This window comes from Camelus dromedarius, chromosome 7 (genome assembly GCF_036321535.1).
Source record: "Camelus dromedarius isolate mCamDro1 chromosome 7, mCamDro1.pat, whole genome shotgun sequence".
Lineage (NCBI taxonomy): Eukaryota > Metazoa > Chordata > Mammalia > Artiodactyla > Camelidae > Camelus > Camelus dromedarius.
This window is the reverse complement of record NC_087442.1, coordinates 28,514,138-28,532,038: the sequence shown is the minus strand read 5'-3', so window position 1 is coordinate 28,532,038 and position 17,901 is coordinate 28,514,138. Positions and strand designations below refer to the sequence as shown.

The following is a 17,901-nucleotide window of genomic DNA, read 5'->3' as shown; positions in this document are numbered from 1 at the left end:
GGACCCTGACTGTCTCTCATCAGCTCTTCTTTACCTGACCAATTCCACTGTCTCCAGCAACAGTCCCTTTGGTGCAGAGATCACCACATTTCTGCTCGCTCAGCCCAGATACTGTTTAAGGGGAGGAGTGCCTGATTGCATCTCGTGTTCCTAAGCTCTTGGTGTTTACTGACTCACGTTTCAGGTGATTGCCAAGAGGCACCACCCCTCGGCTGTGCTCAAGACACGTTCCTATTCATTAAATCGCGAATCCCCAGAACCAGGTCCTTAGCTCAGCTTGCCTTCAACAAAGCAGGCGATGAGCAGGAAACTGAAAAAATACACCCGGCTCTAACTTTCTTCCTCTTGGCTGGCTTTGAGGCTTTCCTGCCCCCACACAGCTCCCTATCACTGCTCAAGCTGCGGAGGAAGCAACTGGCAGAGGCGCAGTAGCCTGGAGCGCCCCATTTTCCGTTCAAGGAGGCATTCTCCCTCCGTGGAGGCATCCTTCCTTCCACGGCAGATGCTGAGGGGAAATGCACCCCTAAAGTTTTGCAGAAGGATTTCTCAGATGCGACATGCCTCTTAGCTTCCTCTGTCCTGTACTCTCTTACCTCCCAATGCTACCAGCACCTAACATCAAGCAGCCCTACAACCCAGAGAAAAGTGCGCAAACATATCAAACCGGCCCATCAGAAAGGTTAGATTCCACTTTTCAGAACCTTTAGGAATAGACACTTGTTTTCTACAGGTGGCTGAATCCTTGTGAAAATTACTTTGGTCCTTGCCCTCCAAATAACATACAGATTTTTTTTCTCTCAGATAAAACTGGTAGAAGGATAAAGAAGACAAATGGCTTTTTTGATTTGTATTGACAGCCCAGCTTTCTTTAAGTTGAAAATGGGCTAAACATCACAAAATTGAGGACTTGTCAGTCTGATCCTTAACCAGGTACCTCCAGGCCTCCACAGAACACTCTGCCCCCTCCACCTGCTCCTGGCTGTGCCCTCTCCATTTCCACCCTCCCCCCAACACTTGCCTTTCATCCTGTTTGCCAAGGAGTGTTCCTTGCGTCATTCAGGTCTGGCTCTAAGATCCATTTCGTCTTAGAATTCCTCGTGGACTACAAAAAGGGAGAGCGATATTACTGAATGCTTAAATAAGACAAATTCCATGAAAACCTGCAACACAGGGCTGTGGAAACACACTCATGCCGTGTTAAATTCATAACATAAATGTTGATATCATTCATGTCATGTCAGCTGTATTCAAAGTTTCCTTAATTTATACTGAGTCTCTAGAAAGCAGAGATGGATAGAGCAGGATAATAAGATCGAATTCAATTTAATAAATATTTGCCAAGGACTATATGCAAGGTAACATCTTTGCATAGAATCATACAAGAATAATAGCTAATGAGTGTTCTTTGATGAGAATCATTTTATATTATACTGGGAGAAATTTCATTTTTGTTACAGGATTTTTTTGAAAAGAGAGGAGAAAGAAATCACTGTTCTCTCAACACAAATCAGGATTTTATTGAAATTTCAAATGATTATATTTCAAAGAACTTCTAGACACTTTTCAAGTAAAGTTTTTTTTTTTCTTCTCTTTTCAAATGGGAAAAAATAGTGGAAGAAACCATTACTCATGGAATGGCATATTTCATGCTAATGTTCCTTTTTAAAGTTTCAAGAAATTAAAGAGAATGACCAAATAAAACCCATGCAAATGATTATTCCAATAATCATTGGAATAATGATTTATTATTATTTATCATACTATAAACAGTTGGTTCTAAAGACAGAAATTTGGGATGATGGGAAACATGCTCGCTTTGTTTTTAATGTCAGTCTCAGTCATGAAGGTGATCTGTTAGCACATCACAGTGGGGGGTTATTTTCTAATAAAGCAGACCCACATGAAGAAACATTCTGCCTGGAATCATGCACTTTAAGTTCTAATGTAGTACAAGAAATTTCTGGGACAGCATCTTCCTAAGAGGGAAAAAGCTGTGATGATGCAGGCTCTAGTGCTTCTTGTGCTTTTTCAACACAAAACTTGACCTTGAGACAGACGTCAGAAGAAGCAGGAAGCCATTGCTTACAATGTCACAATTCAGTGCCCCTGGGGTGAGTCTTAGGGAGTCAGTGATAAGGACGGCCAGGGTAAGAGTATGACCCCATCCTCGTAGGGCTCAGAGGCAGGGCAGGCGGTGGCCTCCACGTGTAGTACGAGCCATGCTGACCGAGGTCACTGCGGCAGAGTAGTTCTTCCTAACATCAGACTACCTTCTGTGGGAGAGGCTTCAGATTTTGGTTCTGCTTCTGAGTAACTGCATGACTTTGGTAACAACAACACGACAACAGTAACACCAGGTCACTGAACGTAACTATGTATCAGGTACTTTCACTGTAATTACATTTATTCACCTATTTCATCCTCACAACGACTCCGAGAGGTACACAGTAGTGCTGTCCCCATTTTATAGGTGAAGGATTCGAGGGGCAGGGAGACCAGGAAATCTGCCTAATATCACAAAAGGCAGTGAATTGTGTGGTCTCTGAGTATTAGTTTCTTTTTTCCCTAAAATGGGGATCATTTTACTTACATTGCAGGACTATTGTGAGGATGAAAGAAATAATAAAGGGAAAGAATCTGGCACATAATAGATGTCAATTAAGTAGAGATACTAATCATTCCTTTAGATTAAAAACCCTTCTCCTAACACCCTCCTGATATGAATTCGTAATGATTCCTCATTTTATTCAGAGGTTGCTTATCCACCAAAGCTACAAGCCAAGTAAGAACAAGGAAAGAAGCACAGAGCAATCAAAAGTCTGATCAACACAAGCAATAGAACAACCCACTTGCCCATTATCCTAACAGCGTCCCCAGGAACCTCGCCAAGAGCCTGTTCACTCCAAGGGAGCCCTGGTTCTAAGGGGCTTGGTTCTGAGGCTTCCCAGCTCACAGATGAATAGAAATGCAAAGTAAGAAGGGAAGAGTCTGCTAGGAGCAAACTGTGACAGCTGACAGTCTGGCTACAGTAGGAGAAACTGAACTGCTATAGCAGCCAGACAGGAGAACTCAAAATGCAGACCAGCCTGGGCTCTCTGAGGAGGGCAGAGTCCTGGATAACAGATCACCCAGCCTCTGAGAGGCCTCTCCTGGTACCTCACTACTCATTTTGGCAGAGTTGCTGCTACTTCTCTGTTTCCCATTGAAGCCCACGCCTTGTTCACAGCCTTGACACAGTCTCCTTTGCTCTGGACTGCAGCAGTTTGTCTTCGGTATCCTCATGCTAATTTGACCTTAAGCTCTGTAAATGGCAAGAGCAAATACTTCATTCATCTTTGTATCTCTGAGTCTTATGTAATGACGGGCGCTGTATACATGCTTGTTGAGTGAATGGTTATTGATTCAATTTATCACAAGAGAGAGACAAGAATTTGAATTCATGTTTCCAATGATAGGAAACAATGCAAAGGATGTTGAGAAACTTTCTGTTCAAAGCCATTCCAGCTTTTGAAAGTTTTCACCGAAAGAGATCAGCGTCCATAACCTGGAAAATGAATATTCATGTGAAGCGCATCATTACCCAATGGTTCTGGATAAAGGATTTCCTTGTCTACTGACCCACTGGGAGAAGAGGAGAGGACAGGAGGAGAGGGACCTAGGTCCTAGTGAGCACTTGGGAAATTGCCTGGAGAGGAACAGAGTACAAGAGTCCGATCGTGAATACTGAAGATGAAGGTGATCGATGTCACGATTGTACTGAGGCCCAGCCCTCGTTCTGCCCTTTTTCCAGAAAATGGAGTGGCATTTTAGGATGAACTTGGAAAAGTGATCTGAGTTACTTTGGTAGGAGGCATCAGCCTTATTCATTTGAAAGAATGAACACAAAGCAGGATAATGAAGCAAGACAATAATTTATCAGCTAAATTTTGAGGTGTCTATGCTGCAGGGAAGGGTGCTCTTACGAAATATAGAGGAAATGCATTTGATTGACACAGGGGACTAGACTCTGGAAAGATTCAGGGAATAGAGAACCCCTGGATATCCAGACTAGTTGTTTTCCAGAGCTGTGGGGAAGGAGGAGAGTCAGAGAGGAAGCAAATCATGAATGGGTATCCTGGGGTGCTGGGGATGAGAATTAGGAGTGGGATTATGAACTGCAAATCCAGAGATGGGGCAGCATGAGAAGACGTATTAGGTTGGCTTGGGGGGATCTGAATTCAGAGGAGACTAGTGCCCAACTTTCAATAGAGAATCAGAGAAGAAGCCAGATCTCTGAGTAGAAATACCCTGATGGTGTGCCTTGGCACACAGGACTGCACAGCTCCCTGGAGCTGCATCCCCAACCCAGGAGCAGGGGAGGTGATGAAGGGCCAGAAAGAGACACCAAGCTTTGCACGGCCCCATGCTTCCTGGGCCCAGCAGCATGACCTGTGCCCCTGAGAGTGCCGTGATCGTGAGACCAGGAAAACCCAGACCCCAAGCAGCCTCAGAATGGTTCCTGAGTGGACTCTACTGAAAATGAGATGGGAAAGAGAAACCTGAACACTAATTAAGATGGAGGACCACCTGGTTCAGACACAAGCCCCTCAGATTACGCTTTAGCACTAAATAAGGTGCCAGAATTATACACAACTTGAGTGTAAGGGATTGTTTCAACCTCGTGGAACAATGTGAGCTTCATTGATGGACTAAGTTTCATACCTGCAAAAACGCCCACCTTTGGCCACATCCTGATTGAGCTTCACCTAAAACCCTCCATCAGGAACATCTCCCTGGGCTGGGAGCCAAGGGCCTCTCTCTTTGCTTTGCTCTCCTCTGCATTTCAAGGATGGAAATAGCACACTACTGACCTGTTGTACGTTTCAGAAATAATCCAAATCCAAACTTGAAGTCACCCTGTGTCGATCAAATTGTGTGTAATGAGGTGAATTGAAATGTGTTAAAGGGGAGGGTGGGCAAAGCATACAGCCTGTGCAGCCTCAGGGCTGTGTATCTTCTGACGGAGCCCTCCCCTCATGCTCCATAAAGGTTCCTGTGGTTTCCATCACAAGTCACTTCTCTGATGGCGCTGTGACAGTCACAGGCAGAGAAAAGGTCAATTAGACCTGTGACAACTCATCACTAAAAGCACACGGAAGAGCGTGCCCCACGCTGGTGTCCTTCCCATTTCCATAATCATGCACTTCATTCTGTGGTTCTGGCAGATGTCTGGGAATGTAATACGGAGAATTTAAATAAGTTGAAAGGCTTCTGGCTCAGCCCACTTTCTCTTCTTTTACAAATTTGGTTTCTGCTGCTGTTCATTCACATTTCATACCCTTGATAGACTATATTTAGTCTCCATATTTTGTAGTTTTTGGAGGCATGAATTAAGTTTCACTTGCAAAATGAAAAACTGTGGAATTTCTCTTCTCCCTGGATGAAAGGAGGCTCACTGGGCACCTGGAGCAATTTTGCAAATTTTGCCAGAAACAAGAATCAGATTTCACCAGTGAATATAGGTTTATGCAGCCTAGAAATTGTACTGTAAATCAAATTCTAAGAGTCAATTGAAATGTCACTTTTTGCCTTCATAAGACAATCTGGAATAACACCAAACCAGATAAAATTATCATCCCATCATCCATGCTCTCAACTGAGAAGCCTTGTTACTAGGCAAAGAATGTGTGTCAAAGAAATTGACAATGAGAGAAAATAGTGCAGGTCGGAAGTAATTTTGTTGAACACTGTCTCAGTCAGTTCAGGCTGCCATAATGAAATCTCATAGCCTGAGTGGCTTAAGCAACAGACATTTATTTCTCACAATTCTGGAGGCTGGAAGTCCTCGAGTGTCAGCATAGTTAGGTTCTAGTGAAGGCTCTCTTCTTGGCTTGCAGATGGCTTCTGCCTTCTTGCTTTGTCTTCACATTGCAGGGGGAGAAGGGTATCTTCCTTTTCTTATAAAGCCACCAATCCTATCGGATTAGGGCTCCACCCTTATGATCACAGTCAACTTTAACTACCTCCTGAAGACTATCTCTAGATACAGTCACTCTGGGGGTTCAACATATGAATGGGGTGGGGTGCATAATTCAGTCCATAACTAACATCTTTGTAAGCAATCTTCTACAGTTCTTCAGCAGATATATCCCTTTAGTCTAAGAATTATGGATTGTGAATACATTGATTGTACACGAGTGTTTTACTGGTTTCAAAACTTTCAACATATGCTAGAGAAGTAAGAAATCAATCAGCGAAGGACCACTAGGACCTGCAGCCTAGAAGTAAACATTCTCTAATTTGGTGAATAAGAACGGCATTTCAAGGCTAGCGACTCCAATAAACACTAAAATTTTCTTGTCACAAAACAACAGGAACATCCCCTCAAACACAGCCTTTCCCCTAAAATGAGCTGCTTATGAATCAAGCCAGAGCCATTGCCTAATTGTACCACAGGGGAGAAAACCTAAATTCTTTACACACTTAATTAAGATACCTTCCAATAAATGTAATTCTTCCCCCCAGCATCCTATTGTCCTGTATTCTCTCTTTACTCTCTCATATGAATTCTGCATGCTATTTAAGAAACCCACAATTAAGGATGAAGACTTCTGTTTAGGTAAGACTTCATCTTCCATCACCTACAAACCTGCCTCCAAGACCATGCCGAAAGGTATCTTACACCATGATAATTATTCAATTCCAAGGTCTTTTCTCTTCTATAAGCCCCACCTAACTCAACATCTTGACATAAAGTGATCTTTTCTGTCTGAGATTCTGTAGCCCTTGTACTGTTTGCAAAATGCCTTCAGCAGTCTACTGTTTACTGCAGTCTTACTCAACCTTCAGGTACCACTAGTTCTCTGTGAGAGTATTTTTGTGACTGTATATGTGTGTGTTTCATTTCAATGATAACCTGAAACATACAAGCAGGCTCTAGGTCCTCTGATAAACACCTGATAACTGGGAATTGCCTTATATTGTTAATGACCAATGAAGTTTATGACTCCAAGTAGAACCACTTTAATCACCATAAACTAATAAGACAAGGGTAATAGACAATATGCAAGTGATGCTTTTCCATTAAGTGAGAGCTAAATAAAAGCCAGGTATTTCTACATGCAGAAATAATTACCATTAGTTTAAAACAAAAAAGTGCTTGGAGAATTATGTTATCACTCAGCATACAGTCATAGAAGCATGTCAGACTCAAAAGAATCTGTGCCAATTTAGCGTCAATAAAACATTACTTATCACATTAAATTGATGACTGTTAATTGGAATATGTGGCTTTGGTTATCTTTTTCATATTTAATTTATAAATGTTTTAGTTTTATAGCTATTTAAGAGCTAAAAGCATATACAGTATACCTGGTTTACATTTGTACATATTTAAGTTACATTACAACATAAATAATTTAGGTCAACACTGAAATTCCACAGACTGTTTTAAAGTTATGACTATAAAATACTAATATATTTTAATTGTTTAATACAATGCTATATTGTGACTTTTGTATTGTGGCCTTAAATGGTTGTACCAGTCTTTTACTATTTAATTATTTCCATCTGTTACTGCCTTGATGCCCCAAATAAAATGTAAATTTCTGCAAGACAGAAAAGAGCTTTGGGGCCATTTGCATGCTCTAGCATCTTGCACAGTTCTGAAGATGTAATGAATGCTCAGTAACATTTGTGGATTTTAGCTCTTTGAGCGACCATTCTGGACTTAACTTTCCACTCCAAAATGTTGTCTACTCTTTTTTTTTTTTGAAATCTACTTCCAAGAAAGGTATTTTTAAAAATCTATTTAGTCTTATGTTTCTGTGTCTACTATGATCACAGGCAAGTGATAGTTCACCTTTACTAAGTATACCCCAGGTGCCAAGTACCGTTCTGAAGACTGAATACAGATCATCTCACTTCATCCTAATAACTGTAAGAAGGTAGGTAGGATAATGAGCAGAATACTTCCGCTTACGAATGAGGAAACTTGGTAATAGAGAGCGTAAGTACATTCCCCAAGGGTCATACAACTTTTAAGTGGCAGAAGTCGGGTTTGAACCAGGACATACTAAGCCCATGATCCATCCTCATATTGTCTGCAACTTTCAGTTTGCAATAGGAATGTGCAAGTTACTGTTCTGTTACTGCACTGATGCCTCAGATCTTTCATCAGACAAATACAGAATAGACGGAGAAAATGTTCCCCTTCACTCGTCAGGGAGGCATATGGCTACCACCTCATTAAACTGAACACCTACCATATAATATCAATTATAAAGGAGCAAACGACAAAGTATAAAGCTGTTCCACCTTTGAATTTTTTAAATAGACTTGTTATTGAAAAGCAAATATTTTTATATTTACTTGGTATATTACTCATATTCATTTTGCCCTTGATTTTGCTTGGAGCAGTGCTTGGCACATACACAGCAATCTAATATTTGTTGAATGGATGAAATCCTGTCCTCTTTCAAACTTACAAATAGTCATCCACCCTGGAATTTAGGTTCATCTTCCGTGTGCAAAACTCACTTTATTTTCATCATCAATTCATTCCTTTTTTTTTTTACATGTAAAATTGTAACTTTATTAAGGAGAGACACATAGTCTTGTGGGACTATGGAAGTACCTATGGTCAGGGATGCTTCCTCGAGGTGTGATAATTGAGCTCCTAAAGGAAATACAGGCATTTACCGGGGAAAACAAAGAGCATGGTTAGAGGAATTAAAGGGTGAAGGTAGGGAGAGCAGTTCAGAGCTAATTACAGCCATCAAGAATTAGAAGCAGCATGTCCAGGGCAGCAGCCATGGAGATTTAGAGAAATGAACAGATTCAAGAGATGATCAGGGAATAAAAGCAATACGACTTTGATAATATCCCTCATTGCCCCACACCCCCATTTCACACCAAGGATGAACTACCCTGGATGAGCAAGGGTTAGTTCTTCCTTGCAGATATATTTAAGGGAATCAATTTCTAGCTCCTCAACTTCCACAGGTACTCATCCCTAAAACTGATCTGCCCAAGAACAGTCCATTTTATAAAAGAAAGGCTTACCTTTCACCCAAACAAAATCTACTATGATCCATTACCCAGGAGTAAAATTCTGGGTGCCAAACAAAGAGATAAACTGAATTCTGGTTTAGAGAAAGTCCCCTATAATGATTAATCAATTATTTTCACTGTCAATTCATCCTTTACTAGTTTAAAAAAAATACACTGATTCTCTGGATGCCTGATAAAATGCACTATGGCAAAGATGACCTAATGTTCTTAGGATCTGAATGATGCAATCTGCTTGATCATAACAAGTTACTGGAAGAATGATACACATGTTGACTGCAGGAGATGAATTCAGTTGTGGTCAGTAGACAGAGCATTTGAAGCACATTATTTTCACTGTATTATTTTTCTGCCCTTTGTCTTAGCTGCCAGAGAGCAGGTGATCGCAGACAGGGTCTGTCCTCCTGGTAAGTCTGCGGTACAAACACTTCTTTAAGCTAACAAACCAAGTTCCTTCCGTTATTGAATGGAGATTCGATTTCCCAGGAGACTTTTCTTGTTCCTGTCCCGTGACAAGATTTGTTCTCTTGTAACTGTGCAGCCTAGTGTATCACCTCATGGTAATGATCAGTTCCATCCCAGACTAAACTTGAGGGTAACCTCAGGGTCATTATCAGAGTAGCTGTGTGTATGAGTGTATGAATTATGGTCTGTCTTGGATAGTCCCTGAGATTCATTCATGCATCTGTCCCTTCATCACACGTACATTAAATACTTACACTGCAGCAAGGACTAAGAGCTGGGGGTGTAGAAATATTTAGGCGGAGAAAAGCTTGCTCTCAGGGGACTCACACTTTGGAGAGACATGAAATCACTGTTAGGTGGTGAGACAGAAATTGTCATTTTATAGGTGCTCAGATCCTATGAGGGTGTGGTAGGGGGTGAAGGTGGAAACATGGGAAGAAGCACTACTTTGAGCTGTTGGACATCTTTTTTTTCAGTTTTAATGAAATATAACTGGCATGTAAAATTGTATAAGTTTAAGGCATATGACATAAGGATTTGATAAGTGCAACTATTGCAAAATGATTACCACAGGTTTAGTGAACATCCACTACCTCACACAGTCATAATTTTAGCTCATAATGAGAACTTTTAAGATTTACTCTTAGCAACTTTCAAAAATATATAATATTTTAATCACAGTCACCATGCTTTACATTACATTCCAGAATTTACTTATAAGTGGAAGTTTGTAACTTTAGACCACTCACCCATTTCCGCCACCCTCATCCCTGCCTCTGGCAACCACCAATCTCATCCCTGTTTCTATGCGTTTGTTTTTTTGGTTTCCACACTAAAGTGAGATCATACAGTATTTATCTTTCTTTGTCTAATTTATTTCATTTAGCATAATGCCCTTAAAGTCCATCCATGCTGTTGCAAATGGCAGAATTTCCTTCTTTTTTTAACGCTAATATTTCATTGTGTGTATGTGCTATATTTTCTTTATTACTCATCTGTTGATGTGCACTTAGGTTGTTTCTGTCTTGGCTATTGTCAGTAATGCTGCAGTGAACACAGAGGTGCAGATGTCTCTTTAGCACAGTGATCTCCTTTCCTTTAGATATATACCTCAAAGAGGATTACATGGTTCTATTTTATTTTTTGAGGAACTTCCATACTGTCTTCCATAGTGGATGCATCAATTTACACTCCTACCAATAGTGCACAAGGATTGACTTCTTTCCACATCCTCACCAACACTTGTTATCTCTTGTCTTTTTAGTGACAGCTATTCTAACAGGTATAAGATGGTATCTCATTGTGGTTTTGATTTGCATTAACTTGGTGATTAGTGCTATTGAGCACATTTTCATGTAGCTGTTGGCCACTTGAATAACTTCTTTGGGAAAAGGTCAGTTCAGGTCTTTTACCCATTTTTTAATTGGATTATTTCTGTTTTTTGCTGTTGGGTTGTATGAGTGCCTTATATTTTAGATATTAACTCCTTATGAGATATGTGGTTTACAAATATTTTCTCCTGTTCCATAGGATGCTTTGTCATTTTTTGATCACTTCTTCTGCTGTGCAGAAGCTTTTTAGTTTGATGTAGCACCACACTTGATTGTTTTTTATTTCTTATGCTTTAGGTGTTATATCCAAAAAGTCATTGCCAAAACCCATACCAAGAAGTTTTTTTCTCTCTGTTTTCTTCTAGGAGATTTATGGCTTCACTTCAATGTATTGAAGTGTTTAATCCATTTTGAGTTAATTTTTGTGAGTGGTGTAAGACAGGGCTCTAGTTTTATTCTTTTGCATGTGACTATTCGATTTTCCCAGCACCATTTATTGAAGAGACTATCTTTTCTCCATTGAGTATTCTTGGCTCCCTTGTCAAATATTAGCTGACCATATATGCATGGCTTTATTTCTGGGCTCTTGATTCTGTTATGACATCTCCTTGAAGTCTGTTTAGAGCAGAATCCAGAGTGATAGGTATAAATGCCCCATCTGCAAGGCTAGCTTTAGAAAGCATGAAACCTCACCCAGAGATGGAATGAGAAGCTGGAAATGCTGGCAGCCAGCACAATAGCTATTTGAAGTCTCGTGTGCTGTTCTTTTTCAATATGTATAAATTCTCACAATTTTTTATTCTAGCACAATATAGCATCTTTATTTTAATATAAAAATGTGTTAAATTAATTAGTCTCCCCCATTTTGCAACTGACAAGTTCCTCAAGTAAAATGTATACTCTAGGGAAAAAAAATGCCAAATTCTTCCTGGGACTTTTCATACTCTTTGGCACAAGAATGAGTACAGCTATTTTAAGCGGAGGGAAAAAAACACTGTAGGAAAAAAGAAATAGAATAACAAAATACTTCATTCAGTATGGAGAGAGTATGATAGGCCCCAAATATCTTTGACTAGCTAATTAACAAAACAGTCTAAAATCCAATTCACATCCATAGGCCCTACTTATTTTGGCAAAAAGATTAAGAGAAAGTTGACAAAGCTGTTGATGCTAGTAATTTTGAAATTGCAAAGCACTGGCAAACAATTAACGTTTTTTGGGGATAGCTGAGAGAGAAGATTCAAGAATATTTACCAGTTACCATAAAATGTATCTTGAAATTATACTTTATAACTTGTCATTACAAAATTAGGTTTTGATCTATTTCTTTCTTCTTATACTGAACATTTTGGGTAGGTGGTTTCAAGTTCTGCTGATTTATAATGTTGAGACTATGAATGTTTATTATAGGAAACTATATGGAACATATTTATTATAGAAAAAAGTTTATATCACAGCTTCTTTATCTGGAGACACATATAATTCAAAAAGACACATGCACCCCCATGTTCACAGCAGCATTATTTACAATAGCCAAGACGTGGAAACAACCTAAATGTCCATCAACAGATGACTGGACCAACCTGAAGGTTCTTAAGCCACCAACTCAGACCTCCCTGATCTGGTTCTAACTAACCAAACTGGTACAAAAAATTTGAAAAGACTCCCCGAGAACTAGGAACACAGCTAAGACATTCCTGCTCATCAAAGCTACTTTTACAAGGAAAATAAAATTATTCTGACAGGTTACCTTTAAAACATAATGCAAAAATCTTGATTTTACTCTAAGTCCCACAACTGGAACCCAACAAAATCCATTTATTACCTGCCACCTGTTTCCATACCCCCAGGTGTACACCCTGATTGCTTCTCTGGCCAGCTGCTCCTCCTCTCCCTGTTAAAGTGTTGGTACTCACCAGGTTACCCAAACCACTGTCTTTTTTGAGTTCCTTCTCTCCTCTCTACGCACCCCTCTTCCATCACCCTTAATAGCAGGTGACATCCAGTAAATATTCACAGCGGTTGTACACTGCTCAGCACAGGGAATTCTTTCATTTCCTGTCCTGTTCTTGACCTTCCTGTGCCTCAGCTTCATGTTCTGGAACCCACTAACCCAGATTCAGATGCCAGTTTGGTGACTAACTTAGAAATCCTATAGGATGTCACTATTCAGAATCTGTCCCCTCCTGCCCCCAAACCCAGCCCAGGCTGCAGGCTGATGCACTTCAGTCTCTATCCACAGCACCTGGTCCACTCAGGGAAGGAGATCAGGGACATGTCTCCCAGCTACCAGTCACTCTCCATCCAATCCACACCCCACCTGCTACCAGAAGCACTGCATCATTTCACTGCTCAAAGCAGTCACTGAATCCCTGCTGCCCGGCACATGATAGCATCCGTAACCTCACACAGAAGCACCCTTAAGACCCACTACAACCTGGCTCAGACTACCATGTCCCCTACATTAAGGTCATGTTAGATTTTGCAAAATATTCATTATTTCATTTAATATTCTGTGAGTGGTTACTACGTGTCAGGCATTGGACTAGGGATTCCACAATGAGGAATTTTGACACTCTTAGAAAAGTAGTATCTAGAGGGGATATGGAAAAGCAAATAATTAAAACGGTGACGAGAGCAATGAGCAATGGTTAAGTGCACCTCATCCAGCTTGCAAGCGTCAGATAAGGGATGGGTTTCCAGCACACAACTGGGAAAGACAAGGTCTGAAGGATGAACACGTACTATGCAAAGAATTTACCAACTAGCTTCTCTCTTTTGAAAGAGATTTTCTCTTTTCCAAGAGAATTCCTAGTTGGCTCTCAAAGTCATTCCCTGAGGCTTTCCCTGACCTTCTCAGAGTTAAATGTTCTCTCACCCATGGCCCCACAGTACATCTCCCACACCCACAGTACTGCTCCTACTCTATCATATCACCGTGATCGATGAAGGTCACTCTCATCCAGGAGCTCCATCAAGGCAGAGAAGGTGTCTTTACCTATCTTTGTGCACAACCACACCTGACACATAGTATGTGTTCAGAGAGTCTGATGAATAATTGTATTTGACAAAGAATAAATAAGTCAACATCTGAACATTAACATCTGAAAGTCCATTTTTAAGTGGACACCTATAGGGACATAACACATTCTAGAGTGTTATTTATTATACAGAAATCTTTTTACATTTTAGAAAATAATACATGAGGAAATCAGAAAAGAATTATTCCCTATGGAAATGAACAAGGCAACAAATGCTTGTATATATTTGGACACATTTTCTAGCACCCAGCTGATTCAAGCAATTTTTACCATAGCTGCTACATTGTGGGTTGTTGGACACTTTGCCTTTCAGAGGCTTCAGCTTTGAGGGGGGTGAGTCTCACAGGAAGCTCCCCCATTCCCCTCATCCAGAAGACACCCCCAGCACACCAGCCTAGAGCAAATCTACCCACAGGCTTCTGGGCCACTGGCACCGCACTGATCTTCACCAGGGGCCATTGGGGCCACAGTGTATGACCTTTGCACATGGCTAGAAAGACAAGAGGATTTGACAAGCTTGCATACACACACACACACAATCTTCCCAGATAATGAAACTAACAACACTTACCCTAAAAGCCTAGTATCTACTTTGTTATTTGTAAAAGTCACTCCGAATTAAACTGCTGGTGGACTTCTCTACAATTTCTGACTTTGCACCCCCTGGCAGTGTAACACACGGGCTATTTTGGTCACTATCAAGCTCAGGACAGATGCAAATATATTACCCCTATACCTCCCCACCACATGTTGTTTTAAATTTTCTTCTAAAATATTTAGGAGATGTTTCTTGAGGAGCCTGGCAGGCTATTGTTTGTTTTGCTTTTCCATCTGGTATTCAGTTAATGTACTAATAACCACTCTAATTCCTTTTGCTATGATATTGATCTTATTTTTCCTTGTGGCATGTTTATTTTCACTTGGGGACTGAAAAGTACTGCAGATGGGAAGCAGTGTTTCAATTACTGCTTCTACATGTAAAGCAACCCAAGTGCTGTTAATGTTCTGTAATGGGGGTGCGGCTCAGTCTAACTCAGATTTCTCCACGTGCTTGGCATTCTCTCAGATGTTAATGTTCATTAACTTTATATTGCTAATTTTATCTTTACAAGCATTATATCATACTGTAAAGCACAGATGGGATATTTAAAGTCAAAGAGGGATGGATTATAAAACACTTGCAGATTAATGTATGACTTGTAGGGTATGTTTTCTCCCATCCCTACTTCTCATCTTTCCTAATAGTTTAGTGGGTCCCTATGGAAGTCACTGAGTCACTCTGAAGAGTCCAGAGCATTTTACAGCTGTGAAGCTGGGAAGTAAAGGACGACTAAGTGAGAGGACTGGAATGTTCAGAGGAAAGTCATTTCAATTGCAGGTAAGTGAGCTAGAAAGATCCTCACTGCACTTGACAAAAAAGACAACTAGTGGGGAGAAACTGCAGTTACCCGATAGAGAAGACAATAAAGGCAAAGAGCTGTTGTGCTGCGGAAGGTGATGGCCGTGAGTTATACTTCTCTATCTCTCCCAGGGTCTTGTACATGCTGCGTAATTAGTGGGAGCTCAGTACATCTTTGTGGATTGATAGAAAGAGGTTAGCTTGATGCATGGTTCAAATGATGCCAACTCTACGAGTTCATTCCTCCTCTAAGCCAGTCTATCACATGTGTCCCAAACTTCTCACATGGCCGGCGGCCCATCCCCAACATCTGAGCCACTGTTATGATGAACTCTGAAATTCATCACCACTGCTGGGTGCATCCCTAGAAGGTAGGCTCTGCCGACAGTAGGTCAGAGACATGGCTCCTTTGTTCCAGTTTCCTTTACGACCCCATCAAAATCTCTACGTAACTGCAGGTACTTTCTCTTTCTGTCTGAATAGAAAAATACCTATAAATCAAGTCCTTAAGTTGTCTTCTCCATAATATCTAACTGTTGGGAATGAAATGATGAAAAAGACCTGAACTCTACCTTCCAGGAGTTTTGCACACTGCTGTAGGAGGTTGGGGACCTGGTCAAAACACAGATGCTCAGTGGACGTCTGCAAGATTTAATTCACTGAAGGAGATATCTACTTCCTGCCTCCTGAATATCACAAATATTTCTTTCTTAAAGATGCTTGGACTTGAAGAGTGTGTTTGAGTCATTTGTCAAAATGCCTCTGTTGAGCGTTCCATTAAACTTCCCAACGTTTTGTTTACTATGTTTTTTTAGTAAGGAAGTAGTTACCATTAAGAGTAAAACTGCTTTTCAAACATAGTCATTTAGATACAAGTCTCATAACTAAAGTGGCTGATAAGTCTGGGGAATATCACTGTAAGATCAAAATAAAATATGGCTATGAAGTTTTTAAGAAACCTCCATACTGTTCTCCATAGTGGCTGAACCAATTTACATTCCCACCAACCGTGTAGGAGCATTCCTTTTTCTCCACACTTTCTCCAGCCTTTACTATTTGTAGACTTTTTGATATGGCCATTCTGACCAGTGTGAAGTGATACCTCTTTGTAGTTTTGATTTGCATTTCTCTAATAATCAGCAGTGTTGACCATATTTTCATATGCCTGTTGGCCATCTGTATGTCTTCTTTGAGAAATGTCTCTTTAGATCTTCTGCTCATTTTTTGATTGTGTTGTTTTTTGTTTTTGTTGTTGTTTTTGATATTGAGCTACATGAGCTGTTTGTATATTCTGGAAATTAAGCCCTTGTCTGTTGCATCATTTACAAATATTTCCTTCCATTCCGTAAGTTGTCTTTTTGTTTTGTTTATGTTTTGTTTATCTCCCCATGGTAGAGTATATAAAGCGTTATCACTCTCCATTCCTCCCCGCTCCCTGTGTCCACGATCTTTGCCATGTGACATTGTAGTCTTTCCCAGTAAAGGTGGAGTATATTTCCTTCATCTCATTCATGCTGAGCTGTACCACATGGCTTATCTTGTCCACGGAACATGAATGGAAATAGTGTGCCATCTCCAAGTCTAGACCTTAAGAGGTGCTGTGTGTTTCCACTTGCTTCTGTTAATACCATGAGAAGAACATGCTCCAGGTAGCCCTCTGGTCACAAAGAGCAGGATGAAAGAATTGTGCAGCAGACCTGAGCCCAATCTGCAGGTTGGGACTAAACCAAGACAAGCCAAGCTTCAATCAGCAGAGCTTAAAGCAACTCATAGGTGTATGAGCAAGAATGCATAATTATTATTGTTTTAAAATCCTGCCTTGTTATACAGCATTAGTGTAACAAAAATTGACTGATAGACTCCATAACTCCCTAGCTTTTCCATACTTTTAACCAGGTAAGTGGTGGTGAACATTAAACTCATTAATCTCCTGATTTAGGAGTTCAGATCTTGGAGTAAGTGGACCTGGACTGGAATTCCAGCACTGACATACCAAGTCACTTTCCCTCTTAACCTCAGGGTTTTCCTCTATTGGATGGGGATAAACAGATGCCCAACTTTGTGAGATGATTCTGGGGACTGGATAAGAAAATGCACTTAAAGTTCTCTGCACAGTGTCTTGTATATAGTAAGAGCACAATAATTTGTCAACTGTTACTGAGGTTGGCCTCGAGTAAACACAGAACGGCCAAGCAAGTACGTCTGGAGGGGCATGGATATTTGAAATAGGAATCAATTCATGAGGTTCAATCAATACCTCCTGTCACATCAAACGTGATCAAAATGAACCAGCAATGAGAAAACACTAGCATCAGGTGAGAAGGATTGAGGGAGAATGTACCCCAGTGTTTTCTGAAGCTAGTACTGTGGTAAAATGGCTACAGCAACACCTAGATCTTATCAGTCCACAGGATTCATCCTAAATGAGAGAGAAAAGGCAAACTTGCTCCAGGACCCATTATTATTTATCACGGTACAATGAGTAAAAGGAACAGATGGCCAGTTATTTCTGCAACTGCAATAAATGAACTGTTTTTACTGGGGGAATGTGGGTTTAGATCGAATGTCCCACTTACATCCTGATGGGAAAGTCAAATGAAAACTTTGATATGATAGA

The 17,901-nt window shown here is 40.5% G+C and overlaps 1 long non-coding RNA gene across 1 annotated transcript in view; it reads right to left on the bottom strand.

Moving 5' to 3' along the window:
- Window positions 1-266: 266 nt before the first annotated feature.
- Window positions 267-17,901, bottom strand: part of LOC116154055 (uncharacterized) — a 134,575-nt gene continuing 116,940 nt past the window's right edge. Inside the window, exon 3 of the long non-coding RNA XR_004137897.2 lies at window positions 267-1,102. This is a non-coding gene — a long non-coding RNA (uncharacterized LOC116154055). The remainder of the gene's footprint in view (window positions 1,103-17,901) is intronic.